This window comes from Passer domesticus, chromosome 1 (assembly GCF_036417665.1).
Source record: "Passer domesticus isolate bPasDom1 chromosome 1, bPasDom1.hap1, whole genome shotgun sequence".
NCBI classification, from domain to species: Eukaryota; Metazoa; Chordata; class Aves; order Passeriformes; family Passeridae; genus Passer; species Passer domesticus.
This window is the reverse complement of record NC_087474.1, coordinates 159,426,687-159,445,357: the sequence shown is the minus strand read 5'-3', so window position 1 is coordinate 159,445,357 and position 18,671 is coordinate 159,426,687. Positions and strand designations below refer to the sequence as shown.

At 43.8% G+C, this 18,671-nt stretch overlaps 1 protein-coding gene and 1 long non-coding RNA gene across 17 annotated transcripts in view; one reads left to right on the top strand and one right to left on the bottom strand.

Annotated features, from left to right (window-relative positions):
* ADGRB1 (adhesion G protein-coupled receptor B1) overlaps nucleotides 1-18,671 on the bottom strand; it is a 282,418-nt gene that overhangs the window by 245,387 nt on the left and 18,360 nt on the right. The gene's annotated exons all lie outside the window — the stretch shown is intronic.
* LOC135286073 (uncharacterized) lies at nucleotides 13,143-17,228 on the top strand. Its single transcript, XR_010350598.1, has 3 exons — nucleotides 13,143-13,381; nucleotides 13,585-14,289; nucleotides 16,517-17,228. It is a non-coding gene; the product is annotated as an uncharacterized LOC135286073 (long non-coding RNA).

Sequence of the window (18,671 nt, the reverse complement as noted above, 5' to 3'; positions counted from 1 at the left end):
AAGCAGGGACACCTTCCACTAGAGCAGGCTGCTCCAAGCTCTATCCAGCCTGAACATGATGGAAATAAGGACGTGAGATCCCATCCTCCAAGCTCCTGCATTTTGAAAGTCAACCCATGCAGCCATAAGACAGAAGTTGACTTCTGCAAACTCTCAGGGTGTTGATTAGATTTGAGATTGCCCTTTTCCTGCCTCCTGAGAGTCACAAAACCCTTTTTGACTCCAATATAAACCTGTACAGCTCTTTCATAACAGCACATTTGCCTCTGGGTATTACCTTGTCTCGACACAATCCATTTTTAAACACCAAAGCTGCCAGTTGGCGCAGGGTTGAATTGTGTGTCTGGAAACCAAATGGTTCTTTGAAAATCGACAAAATTGTATTTACAAGCGCAGTCACTCCATCAGCACCGTCAAATTAATTTTTCAGATGTGATCTTTTTGATGAACTGCTTTTCTTCCCTCAATTTCTGGCACAAAGGTCACTTCTGAACTCTGTTTCATCATAGTTCATTTATAACCAGCTTTAAAATATTTATAAGGACAACTTATCTGTTGTTTCCATAATGCCTTCTTTCCTCCACTAAAACTTCACCCATCCCACTGGAAGGCACTGACCACCACTTGGTTATTTGGATGCCTCTCTTGAAAGCAGAGCTTTGCAGGTGCAACTTCTCTTTGCAAATTTGACAAATCACACGTGATCTTTGAGGACCGTTTTGATTTTTTAGGGGGAAAAAATAGTTTTTTTATTATACATCAATATTCTTTGGTTTTGAGGCACCACAAGGCAGTCTAAGCTCTTTAAGAGATGAAGAATGGATTTTGGCATGTGGATTTTGGCAATGACTTGTGTATGCAGTGGTGGCAGTACGATTTATGGACGAAGACACTCTTGTCACCAGGTCCATTGACTTCCTGCACAAGGACATCACAGACAAACATACCCAAACTCCTGGAGCTGTTGATCCTTGGGTGCCATCCATGGCCAAACCCATATTTTCTTGATTTAGCCCCCTGGTCACAAAGTGGTGACCCTGGGATGGAAATCTGTACAAAATCCCACACAGATATCACAGGAAAGCAGAAGTGGAAGGTGGAATCAAACCAGTTTTGATGGTTTTTTTGATGTGTTCTTTCCAACTTCATAAACATGTGAAGGAGCCTGGTTTCCCAAAACACTTCTCTATTTCATGTCTGAGGTCTATGCACAAATAGAAGGAGGATTGTGCACTGTTGGTATAACAGCAGGTAGAAAAAGGGGGGAAAGAGTGAAGGCAAATAAAAACAGTATAAAACTCTAAGCTTTATCTAAGTCCACAAAACAATCACATCTATTGTCTGCATCATCCAGTGGCTCCTGCATGGAGCTAAAGAGCTGGAATCTGAGCTAGGACCTGTTTTTCAAAGCCACAGGCAGCTCAGACTTACACATTTTGAGCAATAGGAAAATCTACCACTTCCCTTGGGAAGCTGCTGCAGCAGTTAATTAATTTTTGCTGTTTAAAAATGTTTGCTGTGGCTCCAATTTTAATTTGTCTACGTTGCTCCAATGAAGGATTTTGTCAAGACTGTTAGGAGCTCCTGGTACTTGCACTCCACCTTCATAAGATCTTCAAACACTTGACAAATATTAGAGAAACCTCACAACATCCCTGTGAGACACAAAAATGTAATTACCTTAGCACGTTCCATGGATGAGAACAAAGGGAGAGAGGAATTGAAATTCTACTCAGGCAAAGCTGAGAGGTGAATCAAGTGGGATTCCCAGGAATAAAAGCTACCACCTCCATTCCCTGCTCCATGGCACTGTCTCCTGGATCCATGCTTGAGGTACAGTCACAGTTAGGTGTCCCTCGTGACTCAAACACAACCTCAAAGAAAGGGATCTCTGCAGTGCTGAGCAGCTCCAGAAAGATCTGAGGCCACCAGGAGCAGGCAGGTTAGATCTCCCTTTTCTCTCTTCTCTGAATCTTGCACTGATCCACACAGGATCTCTTTGTCTTGTGAAATTTGATAACAGGAGGTACTTAATGAAGAGTTCAGCTTCTCCTCCCCAAAGCCAGCAAGGAATACAGAAGTTACTGTACAAATACTGGTAATTTCTAAAATATCTTGCTCAGGTTTGTAATTCCCTCAAGCCCCTTAACAAATCCCTCATCCCCATTCCATGTTAACCCCTCACTCAGTCAATGACTGGCATTTTTTGTCTCCACAAGCATTTTCTCCACTACTTAGCCTCCAATGTCACCCACTCTTCTCAAATGGGATTATATGACATGGTTGGCTTGATGACCTAGAAGGTCCCTTCCAGCTTTATGTTTTAGTAGAATATTAATGACTCTGCTAATTCAGAGCTGTCTGACCTCCACTCTGCACAGCCACAAGCAAGATGATCCCTCTCTCATTATAGCTGTCGTGCTCTCAAATAACCTGTTCATGCAAAATGCATGCACAGTTTTCTCCTTCTCCCTGCAATAGATTTCTCTCTACCCAAAAAAAACACCCAAAAAAAAAAAAAAAAGAAAAAAAAAAAAAAAGAAAAAAAAAAGCCAGACACTACTCTGATTATATTTTCTGTAAAACATTTTGGAGGTTATTTCCTTATTATTCCAAAACTAGGAATATAACTATGAAATAAACAGAGTTCTTGGTGTGAAATAATTGGACTTAAAATCTGGAAGGAATCTAATGGGATTCATTTATCTCATATACCCCCCACCTCCCAAATAATGCAAGCAAGGGCTCGATGAATTGTCAGGGAAGGAAAGAGGCTGCTTCTGTTCCTGCAGATAAGGATGGCTCCTGCTTGCCTTCAAGAATGCACTTCCCTGCCTGTCACCTTGGGAGCTCAATCAATTCAGGCAATTTCAGGTACCTGTGTTGCCCCACGTGCAGCAGAAACATCAGGAAATCACCTGGAGGTCTCCTTCCAGCACTCAAATGAATGCCCAAAAGGGTGGAGGAAGGTGAAAAGTGGAGCTCACCACATTCATGGTTCAGTGCCACCTCTGAGGAGACACCAAGGGCTTTTCTGTAGCTCTGAGGAGTTTGGAACAGATCCCCAAACTCTGTGGCCCTTGTTAGACCTCACAGGGGGATCTAAGAGTCAAAATGATGGACCAAACTCATAACATGTGCTGTGCAGGCATGGAAAGCTCTTCACTTTACCTTAAGATCTCATAGGAAATGCATTCACAGAATTGTTGTATGAAATTAGTAATAATATCAATAATTACAACGGATATTTTAAGGACTTGTCAGCAGATTTCAGGAATGTAAATTTTATGCCTTACAGATTCAGGCCTTTAGCCAAAGCCAGACCAAAAACATATGGCAGGGGAATAGGAATTAAAGATATGGGTGAGTGTGGAAGGAAACAAAAAAACCTAGCACCTCTACCACACAGCAACATCAGATTGATTCATATTTCAGAGTGGGCTGGAAGTTAGATTTAGTCTGACCAAGGACAACAACTATTTGCAGTGATACAACAGACTGTAAATCTTGTGTCAGAGGCTGGACAACGGGCCATTTCTTCCCTGGAGCAGTGTTTTGCTGGCACTGGACTCCTCCTGATGCTGAAGTTCCCACTTGCAGGTAAAATAAGACCCTCATTTCCTTGTAACTTAATATCTGAAGCTTGGGGAAGATTTCCTCCTACCAGGCTGGCCATCTGTTATCCTTCCTTAGTCTCTTCAGACTTCTAAAGATATCAGTAATTTTCCTCCCTGTCTGTCAATTTTATAGAAATGATACTGCCTTTGCATTTCTCTCCTGAACTATTTCTATTACATTATTGTACTTCCTTTGTTGCATTTCATGATTAATATTCTCATTAAAGTCTCTTTTTACAGGCAGCTCTGTGGCATATTCTGATTTTCTGGAGCTCAATCTTTAAACATCTCCAGTTCCATGCTCATGTCTAGTCAACATCTGCTCTTTGCCAATAGTCTAAAACCCAGAAATTTTGCAGATCACTGGGATATCTCAAAGGAAACCCAACTGGGAAGCCACATGTCCTTAGAGATATTATTTTACAATGTGCATAAATCCCCATCCCATTGCAGGATGCAAGTCTTTTCTAAAGAGAATAGAGACAGACTTTTTTAAAAAAGTAAACAGAATATTAAAAAACCATCAGAATTTAAAAAAAAAGGAAAATAATTAGAAATTTAGTCCCTGTTTTCTCAGAATGGTGGAAGCCTGAGCTCTTCCTGTGCCCAGGGAGTTGGAACAACATTGGGAAGGGTCTGCAGGAACCAACTGACTGATAGAGATGAACAATTTGGTTAAGTGAAAGGTCTTCTTAATTTCTTTCCAACCATGATCCAAGGGCAAAAGCCACTGAAGAACAACAAACTCTCTTAGTGAAAGACCTGCTGATCAACAGGGAAGCATCGAGCACAATATTTTGTTTTAGTGAAATATTTGGCATGTCCTGCAGTGATCAATGCCAGAGCTTTGGAGGGAACGATGGCAATGGACTATAATTAGCTGTGATAACTCCTTACAATAACAACCATATTCTGGTTTGAATTATTCATGACCCACTGTGTTATTTATGGCAATTGCAGCCTTTCTCTTCCTCTGGTAATGTGCGGTGGTTACGTTTTGGGTATTTCTCTTTTTTTTTTTTTTTTTTTTTTTTTTTTTTGCCAGACACATTGTTCTAATTCCTTAGCATGGGAATAAAGAAATAAATAAGATCAGAAAAAGAAAAAAAAAGTTTTCAGCAAGAATCAAGTTTTCATTCTCAGTAGGGGATGAGGTGGGAGCAACAGGCTGTGAATTTCTGTGTTCTTCATCAATTCCACATCTTTCTGACAAAGCAGGATATGGAATGCCTAATTGGAAGCAAGGAGGGACTGTTTCTTTGGGAAGAGCCAGGCTCCTCAGCTTTCTCAGCACGATTTCTCACCAAGCAGATGGAGGTATTCAGCTTTCCCCCAAGGTTTCCCCAATGAAGCACCTGAGGAAGAGCTTGGTCAATGTTCTGTGTCTGACTGATGTCTCTACTCCCAGCAAATTGACCCAACGGCCGGGATTTCTCTCTTTTTATCTTGAGAGATGCATTGTTTAGTTAAGTTCCAGCTAGAAAAAGAGATGAGGGAGGTATTACGCATTAAAAATTAATTTACATTGGCAGCCCAAGATAATGAAGTTCTCTATTCACAGACCAGGTACTTAAGGGCTGCTGCTTCAGTTTCATGTTGCTCCACCTCCCATCCTTGTCCTTAGGAGAAAATTTCCTTAGGAGAACATTTCCTGGGAGAAGAGGATGTCTCTGCCTTACTGCAGGGAATTCTACTTGCCTTTTGTCTATAAAAGAATCAGTCCTCCAGGGAGGAAGGCTCTGAACCAGAAAATCACAAAAATAACTTCACTTTCCTGTAAGATCAGGTTATAAGGAAAGCAAAGCAGATTGCAAACCTGATCTGAAGCAGATTGAGGTTCATAGCAAAGCTCCTTCCTCCTGTTCAATGACAATCATTATTTTAGAATTATTTTAGCCCTGGAAGTGTCCAAGGCCAGGTTGGATGGGGCTTGGAACAACCTGGGATGGTGGAAGGTGTCCAGACCATGGCAGGGGGGCTGGAACAGGATGAGCTTCAAGGTCCCTTCCTATCCCAACCATTCTAGGATTCTGTAGGGACCTTTAAATGTCATTTAGTCCAACACCCAAATTTTGAGGATTTGTGAGGATCTAAGAGCAAGAATTACTGATATTTAATTCACCAGATAGTCCTCCGGCAATAAAAACTTCCTATCAACAAAATCCCATTTTCACCAAGACTTAGAACATCTATTTCAGTGGTTTTCTGTACCCAGATTTTACAAACCACTGGCCCTCTGCAGCAGCTTCCACACAGAGCTGTTCTGAACTGAAATGTGTTTTTCCAAGACGTGAAGCAATCCCCACTTTGCATCATCAGGTTGGAAATATTACCTCTCACCACATCCTCCCTGAAGAGAAACTGCTACATGTCTCCCAAAAGGGAATGAGAGTAATCTAACAGTCACATGAATGAATTAATTAATAGATAACTTGTTAAGAGACTGATGAAGGAGCTGTTATCTCAGCTGCTGATACATGGCATGAAGCTCTTTGTTGTAAAAAGCTCACTGTGCACACTCTTTACTAATTATCATTTACCCAGAGCAGAGGAAGGGCATTGGTAACACTGATCACAGAGCCAAAGAATGGTTTGGTCTGGAAAATTCCTTTGAAATCATCTTGTTCCAGCCTCCTGCCATGGGCAGGGACACCTTCCACTGTCCCAGGCTGCTCCAATCTCCATCCAGTCTGGCTTTGGACACTTCCAGGGATGGAGCAGCCACAGCTTCACTGGGCAACCTGTGCCAGGACCTCACCACCCTCACAGTCATGAATTTCTTCCTAATATCCAGTCTAAACCCACTCTCTGCTGAAGCCATTCCCCCTTGTCCTGAGACTAAAAGCCCCTGTCAGTGGCCTCTTTCCATCTTTCCTCTCGGCTCTGTTCAGGTAAAGCCACAGTGAGGTCACCCCACACCTTCTCTTCTCCATGAACAATCCCAGTTCTCTCAGCCTTTCCTCACAGCAGAGCTGCTCCATCCCTCTGATCATCCTGGTGCCTCCTTTGGACTCTCTCCAGCAGCTCCAGGTTCTTCCTGTGCTAAGCCCAGGGCTGGAGCAGCACTGCTGGTGGAGTCTCACCTGAGCAGAGCAGAGGGGCAGAATTCCCCCCTCACCTGCTGCCCACACTGTGGGAACAACCCAGAATACATCTGGGTTATTTTTGGCTGGATCAGCCTCCCATCCCCATCACCCCCAGTTCAACCTCTGATACCCCAAGGGTATTACTGGGTGTTGGATTTCTGGACCCTTTAAAGTCAAATAACACCACAAGATATTTGGCACTGAAAGAGCTCTTTCAAAACTTGGCTTTGAGGCCTGCCAGCTCCAGGGTGATCTCTGTGTGTCCTAGAGACCAAGAGAGGACGGGACACCGTGTTCCACCAACAAACACTCTGCCTTGGGTTTATGATGCATTTCAAAAGCACCCTCCTGGTTGCATAACACTGCCCTGAGACTTGCCCCCCACGGTGGGAAAAGATAAACCCCTCAAGGGACCCTTCCAGATTTCCCCTGACATTTAAAATCAGTGTCTTGACGCTTCAGATGAGACAAAAAGGTGAAATTCTGTGGGAGGAGGAGGGTGAGGAAGTCACAGGACCGTGTCTTTGGGAGAGCTCCCTGTTCCGAGCCGTGCAGAGGATGTGTGAATCACTGCTGAGCTGACTGTGCAGCTTTCACCCCCGCTGCTGCCTCTCCCCACCGGCAGCAACTGGGGCAGAGGACACATTCAATAGCTGCTGAATATAATTAAGTCTAATTGCAAAGTTAATTGTTGAGGAGAAGGGGGGGGGGGAGAAAAACAAACAGCGTGAAGCTAAGTGAGGATATCAGAGCTCAGCAGTCTGATACCCTCAAGATAGAGCTGGAATTCAGCTTCCTTGCCCCACATTCACTGCATCCTCCTCTGTGTGTGCCTACCACTCCTTGCTTCTCTGAATGAAAACCAGCGAGTGCCAAACCTCTCTCTCCCCAAGAAAGGATCAGCTCTATTAGCAATTAAAGCACCAAACAGCTCTGCAGAATTCACTTGAAAACTTGTTCAGGCTGGGACTCAAGGAGAACCAGGGCATCTTGGTACTAGGAGGATGTTTTTTTGACTGCATCACAAGCCTGGCTGTCCGTGGTTATATTCCCAGATGATATCCATGGCTGGAGGTTCATTGACCAGGACAGAGCCATTCTGCTTCTGCAGCTGCTGAGTTATCACTCAGATGATGCTTCATTCAGAAATCAAGCTTCAAGTCTTCCCAAACCTGACCTACTCTGACAACTCAAGGCCTCCAGCCTGAAGGAAAGTCCCTGGGGATATTTTAAGTGTGGAGTGTGTTCTTGGAGGCATAGGAAGGAATGAAAAAATTTGTTTGCACTCACTGCTGATGGGCTCAGGGAAGGGATATCCATCCTTCAGGGCTTAAATTCGGCATATAAATTTTGGAGATTGGGGTGGGATGTGCTGTCTGTCCACAAAGGGACCAATTGTGGCCACTGTCAGAGGTGGGATGCCAGCTCACCAGGGTTTTTGCAGGGGTCCAGCTTGGGACTGGAGACCCCAAGGACTATGGTGCACCCAGCTTGCTGGTTTTGGCAGTGAACAGGACCTGGAAGCTCTTTCCAGCACTGAAAGAAGAGTGTCAAGCAGGGAATGCTGGAAATAAAAGGGTTTGTGATATGGCAGCACAAACACCCCCAGACAGCCACTCTTCTGTGATGCAACATTAAATATCAATTTGCACCTGCAGTGAATTTCCTGTTCATTCAGAAGAATTTCTTCTCCACCCCATGTTCCATGTAATTTTGGTGTTTCCCAATGCAAAGAACCAAAAGGAGGGAAGGAGAAAAAAAGCACATCAGTCATCTCTTTCACAAAAAAAACCCCAACAAAACAGGAGAAATGAAGGCTCAGCCCTCTGAAATAAGCACAGCAATCAAATTCCTCCTGTGTTTGAATCACAGTCTCACCTGTGCTGGGTGATGCCAGGTAGACTTGAACATGTCTGTGGGCACAGGAAGGGTGCTGAGAGTTGGTGCAATGACCTGAGACAAAGAGCTGGGCTTACTTCTCCTCTGAGCTGTCACAGGAGAAGCAGCACCACCAAAACCTCTTCTGGTTGCAGACCCCAAATCCTTCCAGGGGACTCTTCTCATGGAACAACAGCAACAGCCCCCAAAAAGTCATAATCACCTCCAAGGATATTTTTTGACCACAGCTCTGTCACTGGGCTCAAAGACCACAGGAGAAGTGCAGAGAAAGGTCTTCCATCAAGGGCAACAAACCCAACCCCTTTTTTCCTTACCATCTACAAGCAAGAGTCACAAGATTGTTATGCCAGCAACAAAGATGCCAGGGATTTGCACTGGAAACATGGAAGCAGGCCAGGTGATTTTGTGGAGGAAGAGGGTTCTTTGATTCCCAGCAACTGTTATTTTTTCTGTTGTTTTAATGTAATCAGCAGGGAAGCAGGGTGAGAGGGATGAAGGAGATCCAGCTGTTGCCATGGCAGCCTCTAGCTGGCCATCTCCCACATCCCCTTGGGTTGCTCGGTGCTGTTTTCCTCCAGTGCCAGCTCCTGGTTTCACATCAGAGGAGATTTCCTCCTGGGGGTGGCAGGGAGGGAGTGGTGAGCAAAGCAGTGCAGAGAAGGGATCAGAAATCTTGGGAAGAGGTGGCCTGGGACAAGGAAGAATCACAAGAGAGGACAGACCACCAGGAGTGAAGGTGAGTGCAGTGATGGATGGAAAGGAACAGTTTAAAGGCAGAAGCAGCATTTTTTTGGTGGAGACAGGCAGACACCTAGAAACTAATCTAATTTGGACTGACTGGAACTTCCCCAGCCACAAGAGCCCCGGAAAAAAAATACTCCACTCCTTTCCCTCTAAACCCATCTCTTGGCTTCTGCCACAAATAGCATCAGTCCTCTCTGAGTTCAGGCTCCAAGTTTAGTCTCCGTCACGTTCAAGATCTTAATGCAGCCCAGACGTTAAAAATTCATGTTCTGGCAGTTCCCATTTTCACAAGGGCCTGTTGGAACTAATGATGTTGCCTCTGTGAGCACTTCATAAGTTAATCATACACTTTCCCTTCTCACTTGCCTGAAGATGGGAGCAGGGAAGTTATGCTCACAAAGTTTCAGCATTTGTGGCTCTTGTTTGAGGCAATTTTTTGTTCCTCTGCAGGATTTAACCAACTTCTTGCTGAACTCTCCAGGCAAGAAATGTGAGGAGCTCATAGGGGCGTTTTTGGAATCAAGTGATAAGACTTAGCAAGGAATTTTATACTTTCCTTTTATACTAAAAGGGAAAATACTCTTGAAAGATAAAATTCAGTGCCTAAACTATAATTGACATTATGCAGCTATGGAGGATCCACTGAGAGTTTACTCCATGCACCACAGGAACCCTACTCTTGCTGCTTTAACATGGTATTGGGGTTTAGTAGCTTGTAGGGGTTTTCTTCCAAGGAAACCTGCTTTTTAAGGGTTCCTCTGGGAACTTTGTTTGTGTTTTGGTGTTTCTGGTGCTCCACTATAGAGGTGAGCAGGTGCTTGTGTATCCTGTTGTCAGCCAAAGCCTGAGATCAAGGTGCACGTGGGATATCAGATAATCTAATCAGATATCACAGCTTCCTCACAGACATGACAGGGCAGACATTTGTTTTTCTTTCCTCAAGTAACAAGAAAAGGCAATGTTAACTCCTCTTTCCCTCCTCACTTCAAGTCACAAATGGAGCTTCCAGTCCTTGCTCCTCTTTCCCTTCTCCTCCTCCACCTTGGGTTGCTGCTTTCCACCAAATTTTACCCGTGGCATTTTCTAGGATGATTTTTCCACCAAAGCTACAGATCTTGCTGCACTGGGATCCTTTTATATTCCTACTCTGACTTCTGATTCATTTTACTCCTCCTGAGCATCACCCAGGTACTTCTCCTCTAGTCAAAAGTGTATTTCCCTCTGCAGAAAAGGAAATTAGCAGCACCAATTATCCCAATACCCCTAAGCCCTTCTAATCCCACTGATGTTCTGTTTCAGCCTCCTCAAACTGAAGGCAATCCACTGATTGTTCCTTCAGCTCAGCCATGAGGAGGAGGCTTAGGAGGAAGAGAGCAGCTGGTTTCTGTCTTCCTGGGATTGTTATCACAGATCTTTTGTTTCACCATCAGGAAAGGCCACTGACGAGGGGAATCACAGGGAAGAGCCCAGATCAGAGCAAGAGCAACAAGGAACAGGCCAGAGGGTCATTTAAATCGATGGCCACACGCAGTAATTGCATAAATCTGAAGCTATACCAACCTGGGGATATGTGATGTGATTTCAGAGGCAAAAATAAAGATTATGAGTGATGAATATGGATAGAGATGCTGTACTGAGAGGTTTTTTTTGTGATGATTTTTCAGGAATGAGACACTCCTAAACATGACGAGGAAGTCTTGTTCTCCACAAAAAATTGCTGAAAGCATTGGAACAGCCCTACCACTGGAGTTAGAAAAAGGAGAGGCAGTTTGGGTTCCCAAAGCATGAAGTGTAACCTAAGCCAGGTCAACACCCAATTTATGATAAAGCAGCTAAGGAGGATTAAAGAAATTATTAAAAAGGACTTAAATAACATTTATCATTCACATGTTGGGCAGGAAGGGCCACAACAAAAAGTCATCATAGAAGGGGATTTATCTCAGGAGGTAAAAACTCTCCTGACTTGAGTGCAGAGAATCCCAGTGACCCCTAACCAAGGACCACAGGACACTGTCTGTCCCGGCAGCATTAGGAATTCCAGCCCTCTGTGACGTTTGTCCTCTTCCTGCCCTTTGGAGGCAGGTGCAGTCACAGCTCCCCTGGGATGGCTGTGTCCTCTGATGTGCCCGAGCAGGTCAAGATCTGTAATTTTCCATTCCTGCAGCTGATCAAATGTCAGCGTTCTGCCAACCTTCAAGAGGGTCTGTTCCCCTTGGCACCACTGGCACCTAAAAAAAATCTCTTCCCCTCAATGTTTGGAATTTACAGGAGGGGCTCAAACCTTGAGAGAGTTGTGGCAAAAAGGGATCTATGAAACCCCTTGTTTGTGCCACCTATTGCTCTCTACCCAGTCTGGCATCTTTTTCCATTCTTCACCCAGGGCATCTCTTTGTTGCAAGTATTCAATATCAAAAATACTGGTTTTAAGGTTTTGAAGGATCCTCAGCACCCTTCAAAAGCATAGAAAATGCTGTGGTATCATTGTTGCCACTAGTAATGAAGGGATGGGACTATTTTTGGGCTAAGAATGATTTATTGTTTAGATAAACATCAGTTTCTGAAGCTGTGTGATTCCAACGGAGTAATCTGTCAGCCATAGTTTAAGAGTAGTCAGAAATTTCTTCATTATAAGGTAATATATAACTTTCTAACTTAATAGACAGCTGTCACGGGGTTTATTTTGTTTTTTTAACCTATTATTTTTACTTACTTCTGCTGCACTGTGAATACTTTTGTCTAATAGGCTTCTGTCTTGCTTGTACACATACACTTCTATTATAACTTCTAAACTCTTAGCTACTCTACACAACCACACCCTTACATTATAATCCCTTCACCATCTTATCAATACAGTTTTTCACTTACTTAAGGCATATTTTTACTTACAGCTATAGAAACATAAGTTTATGATTTTTCTGCTTGATGTCTGTGTATTGTATTTTTACATCAATCCAATCTCTTTCTAAGGCTGCAGAGCAATCTCTTTCAGTATCTGTGGAAGTTTCTGTTTTTCCAGTTCCCATACTGTGGCACAAGAGATTTGGAGCTGCTTTCAGAGACCGAGACATAAACCAGGGTAAAATGGGCTCCTCCTCTGCAGAGAGAATGAGGAGATGTGGGATGTCCTCAAGAAAAAAAGGTGGATTGAGGAGAATGCCTGCTGGTCAGACAAAGTCAGTGACACAAACTTCATGGTTTCTGTATTGGGAAAGTCCTTGGGGGCTTTATTTATTTTGGCTGGGGGGTTTTCAAGGCATCCACAGGCTTAGGAGGGTTTTGGGGAGGACCTGTGACCAAATGTTTTAAGTGCTTTACTGGGGTGTCTGTTGAGCATAGGGGGAGCCACATCCAGCCAAACCTGGGCAAGAGACAATCAGTTTTTAATCACTGTCCTTTGGAAGGAGCTGGGGGAGTCACCATCCCTGGAGGTGTTCAAGGAAAGCCTGGATGTGGCACTCAGTGCCATGGTCTGGATGTGGTGGGTTTGGATCATTAGACTCAATGATCTCAAGAGTTTTTTTCCCATCCTAAATTGATCCTGTGATTCTCCATGGAGTTACAGCCTCCCTGGAGAGGTTTATTAATTCACTTTCACATACCAGGTTGGCAAAACTTGGTTTATACTTCTCCTCCAGGATTACCTGGACACTTAAACCAACATTAACAGCAACTCAGGGATGTTGGGACTGCAGCTGTGGCTTTTGGCTCTTTTTGGCCACCTGTAGGTGAAAGCAGAAGTGCAAATGGACAATAATAAGCTGTCATAAATTTCCCAGTCAGCTTTTCTCATCAGGCTTTCAGCCAGACACCAACACCCTTCATAAAGAAAGACAAAGAGATTAAATTAGTGTTGACCTTGAGTTACCCTTCCAGGCAGCTTGGGTTCATGGAAAGTCTTGCCTTGGAAAGAGTTAGTGGATCAAAATTTGGGTTTTCAGTTCCCTGGCTCAGCTTTGATGCTACAAAACACCTTTTGCAATTGTGGGAATTGGGAGTCTTGGATCAGGAGCACATTATCCTCTGATGAAAGATGAGGTAATTAATCTCCATTTGCACTTTTTCCCCTGACCACAGATGTTTTATGTGTAAATCCTGTGATTTTATTTATATAGAGAGTGGAAACCTCTATTTAGAGGAGCAGAGAAGAGATGCTTCCTTACCACCAAAGTGGACGAGACCAAAATCTATCAAAGTTTTTAATATTTATTTATTGTTAATGTTATTTATTTTTAACCCAGCAGACAAATTCTTAGTGTCACAAATGCAAACTAAGAAGAAAAGAAACCCACAGAGCTTCAACCTTCCTGGCTGATCCTCCAGAAAAATTAGCAGGGCAGTTACTTAAGATGGATAGAAGGAAAATCTTTCATGGGAGTAAAGAGCCAGTGGGACTCACTCACACAGGTCATGGGAGGAAAAGACACAAAGTCATTCTTCACACTCTGATTGGCCATTAATGACAAATAGTAATTAGCAATGTAAGTAACCTTTCAGCAGAGCTTTTAATCCTCACACATTCAGGCTGTTTGGGATGGCACTGAGGCTGTTTAGGCTGAAAGCAGCGGGTTTTTAATCTTTGTGATTTAGGTAATAGAAAAGCCACTATAGGGAAAGAGAATCTCTTTATCCAGGTAAGGAAAGGGTCAAAAGTGCAGTAATCTGCAAATGCTGTTGCAATTCAGCAGCTCTGCATCCTTTATTTTAATATTTAAAAAAAAATCAGTATTTTTCTTTCAGTATCCCATTTTCAGGATCTGATTTTCATGCAACCTTTAACATGCTTTGTAAATCTTCCAGTTCTTTATTACCCAAGACATTCTCCTCTTACCACCATCTGATTTTTTTTTTCTTAGCAAACTCCTTCTACAGATGGAGAATCTTCAGATTTCATAAATCTGGTGGACCTGGGCTGGAGGGAGAAGGAGGAGCAGGCAACAGAAGCTGTAAGAGTATTTTACTGCCTCTTATTTTCCTTCTTCATAGAGAGCTTCCCCAGGCCCTGGAACATTGTGAAAAAATGCCTTATTTGCTATCAACTTTTCAGCATCCTTGTTCTGGTCACCTACTCACAAAAGGAACATAATTAAATGTACGGATATTGAAATAGGTGAAGAAATATATGCACACCCTAATTTGAAATAGGACTTTAAAAATCCCAAAATCTGTATCTGGAAGGGTTATTATATAACTACCATATCTCATTTTTAAAAATCTTGGAAAACTTCCTGTACTTGTTATATGTGGACTTGCTTGAACCACTTTATGAGTGAAATGATCGTGATTCACAGTCTATATTTTATCAAATATAATTTGGTATAGAATTCGAGTGAAGGGATCATTAATATATGACAGGCAAAGAGAGTTTGGCAAAAATCTCTGGCTAAAAATTAGTTCTGAGATAACGTGTTCTGAATGAAAAAATGGTTCACAAAAATTTAAAATTCTTTTAGTAATGGATTTAGGGAAAGAAAGGGAGGGAGGGAGGGAGGGAGGGAGGGAGGGAGGAAGGAAGGAAGGAAGGAAGGAAGGAAGGAAGGAAGGAAGGAAGGAAGGAAGGAAGGAAGGAAGGAAGGAAGGAAGGAAGGAAGGAAGGAAGGAAGGAAGGAAGGAAGGAAGGAAGGAAGGAAGGAAGGAAGGAAGGAAGGAAGGAAGGAAGGAAGGAAGGAAGGAAGGAAGGAAGGAAGGAAGGAAGGAAGGAAGGAAGGAAGGAAGGAAGGAAGGAAGGAAGGAAGGAAGGAAGGAAGGAAGGAAGGAAGGAAGGAAGGAGATTAACTGGGGTTTTGTTTTTTATTAATAACAATTAAAATATTAATACTATTAAATTGTGTGTGTTATTAATTGCTACAACTACCCTCATCAGCTTCTTTTTCTCAATCAATTTAGAAAACAAACACATAGAAAGGATTTTAATTTTCTCTCTGAAACAAATTCACTTTCATTTCAAAATGCCTCGTTTCCCAGTTTCAGCAGCAGAAAAGCTCAGGGGTTAAGGAGCTGTCACAGCCTGAGTAACAATTTGCAGCCTTGGATTCCAAGTGGTTGCCTAGCAGTAAAAGACTCCTTCCACACCACTCCCAGTTGGAGGTGTTCCCTATTCCATATATATACTTAGCTATAGAGACCATATTTAGGGATATATACAAGATTTATTAATAGGAGCTTTCTGTCAAAATCAGAGTATTGAGTAGAACTGGAAAAAGCCAAATCCTTGCAAAAGCAGTGAAGCATCACACAGAGGCAGTGGCTCAGCACGGGAAATCAGTGTTGGATGCAGAGCAACAGATGCAAAAATCAACTACCATTAAGCATTTTTCTCAAGGAATTTTTTGGGATTATTCCTTCAGCTTGAGAGAAACACTGGGATGGTACTAAACCTATGTAATTCCTCATAAAACACCCTGAATTTTTTTGTTGTTTTTTAAGAATATGTATATAATGACAGAGGAGACATTCATGTTCATGCAGTTTGTCCTCAGGCAGAATGAGGCCATTGACTCTCATCTGAGAATTCCTGTGTTAATTAACCCAAAGTTCAGCACAACCCCCCCGTTACACCTGGCTTGTGTCTTTTCCCCACGAGCCTTTCATCAGTGGTGACCAACACCACCACAATGGCTTGGATGCCATTTTTCCCTTTAAAAAGCAGAAGTGATGAGCTGTGCAGAAGGCAAACTTGTATTTATCCACAAGACAGAGTCTCCTGACCCACCCCATGAGTTTGCAAAGGCATCAACCACTCCTTAGCCCCCTCCTCATGGACAATCCATGGCTATTAATGATCTTTCCCTTCTGCTCCACAGATCACAGGCAGAAGCCATCTGGCTTTTCCTCGGACCAGTGGAACAGGCTTTCCATAGACTCCGGGCTCTTTTTCCCTATTTAGGTCAGGAGTTAATATCCCCTATCACAAGCAAGGGGTCATGTCCTGCTGTTTAAAGTCAGCCCTCTCCAAGAGGGCTGGCAGGATGAGCTGCCCCTCTCATCCAGGGAAAGCTGGGCTGAAAGGAGACCTGTGCCTGAGCACAGCAGAGCGAACAACACCACAATATGCTGCCAAATACTCACAGTGCATCTTGAGTGAGCTTTGCACAGAGGCCTTTTCTGGTCTAAAACACAAGAGATAAAGAAATAGTGCTAAATCCCCCCTCTTTTTTTTTTTTTTTTTGGCAGAAAATGCTACACTGTCCCAGTCTATCAGGCTTGGCTTGCTGAAAACTGAGAGGTCAGAAGGAGCTGCTCTAATCTGTGGTAAGTCTGGCCCCACCATGCTGTCTGGAGAGAGTCTCTCCCTGCAGGGTGAAGGAGTTCAAGTCCAACTCGGATAATGAGTAAAATTAGTTTCAGCATCTCAAGAACCCTAAAAAAACTCCTGCTCAGATCCCATGGATTGACCTGGCCCTCTCTCCATGACTGCCGGACCCCAGCAGCTTTGGGGAGCAGTGGTGCAGAGGTGATCAGAGGAGCTGTGTTTTTCTCCTTCCCACTCCACCACACTCTCACCCCTGCCAGGAGAATGGCATCCACCCCACAGATCTCAGGATATCAGCACCGTGGACAAACCACAGCTCCCAGCTGGATTTGTCCCTCTGTCCCTTTCCACGGCTACCTGCATTGAAGACAAAAAGCTGAGCCATGATCTCTGCAGCTGGCACAGCTGGCAAATCCTTCTGGGACAGGAGTAATGCCGTATCCTCAGGCATGGGACAGCACCTTTTCCTCTCCCCATATATTCACTGCCCTGTGCAAAGAGGAGAACTGTCCCCACCAGCACAAGGGAGGCAGGGGACAATGATGGGCAGCAGCAATCACTCTCCTGAACACACAAACCTTCACCTTGCTGCCGACCAAAAACCCTGCCAGGGGCTCACACCAACCTCCTCCTTCCTCTGGCCCTGCTCCCTCGTGGCCCAGCAAAGCAAACAAGGCAAAGGGCTCTGTTGTTTCAGACCCCTGAGCAAAGAGAAGGGCGACAAAGCCGCCCATCCTCCGCGCCTCGCATGTGACGAGCCACAGAAGAGCAGCGGTGCTGCCAAGCCTGGGGACTAAAGGCCAAAGAGAGAGGAGATAGAGGAGCACAAGGGGCTGCTTGTGTGCGTTTTGTTTGGGGAGTTATTTGAAATTCAGCAGCGACTGGGGTTGGAGAACAGAGTCCACTCAGAGCCTCTCTCTTCCCATTCATCCCCGTCCCGGCGAAGGAGGGAGGGGGGGATGCAGGCTGAGGAGCAGGGAAAACAACCGGGCTCCTCATGAGAATTCCTGCCTGGAAAAGGCAGCCTGTGCCCACGGGGAGGCATTGGAACCTCTACTTTATTGGGGCAGGATAAAGCCCTGATGCCAACAGCAGCCTGGCGTCCAAGGAATCTCTCTCTCCTTGTTTTTGTCAAAACTTCACCACCTCGTCCCTGAAGGTCAAGTAATTTTTTTTTTTTTTTTTGCCTCTGCCTTAGTTTCCCCAGGTGTGACATGAAAATAACACTGTCATATTTGGGTAATGAGGACATTCCTAAGCTAAAAGCTGGAAAGGAGTAAAGTGATTTCAGCAGAGCAGAAAAAAACCAGCAGAAGATAAAGACAGAGATTGGGTAAAAACAAATAACACGCTGTGAAAAAGACAATGTATCAATCTAGGACACAGTGAGGGGGAATATTGCCAGGTTTGCAGATATTAGGAAGACACTATCTTCAACCATGTCTAACATATTATATCCATTTTTGTACTCAGCTTCAAGAAACATGAATTCACAGTGAGACAGGATTGCAAAGAAAGATCACTAAGATGACCACACTTGCCACAAGATACTGGTGTACTTGGCTTTGCAAAAAGAAAATTAAGAGAAAATTAAAATGCTGTAATTAAAGCTCTGAGAAGGAAGCATCAGAGGAATTAAAAAACCCTTTAATCTAAAGGGCAATGATGCTGTGAGAATAGACAGGCTTGATTTGGCAAAAAAAATATATCTGGGTTGAGATTTTAGCCACCAGAAAAGTTATTGTCCAGGACAGTCAATCTTGTAAGATTAAGAAGGAAATCTCCCTGCTAATCCTGAGGTGGATTTCATTAGGAAAGCCTTTGGGAAGTGGCTTTCCAGTTCTCTCCTTCTGTATTTAATGTGGAAAGATGGAAACTTCACCCCTCCAACTCTCTATAGAGCTGGACACAACAGGGGCTTTGCTTTGCTGTGGTTCTCCACCCCTGGGGTGCCTCCTCTGTTTCCTCTCGGGTGTTTGGTGACTCAGCAGCAACCAAGTGAAAGTTTTCTGCTCTAACCTTACATCACAATCTCAATGGCTCAAGGACTCAGGTGACAGCCTGCAGTCTGACTGA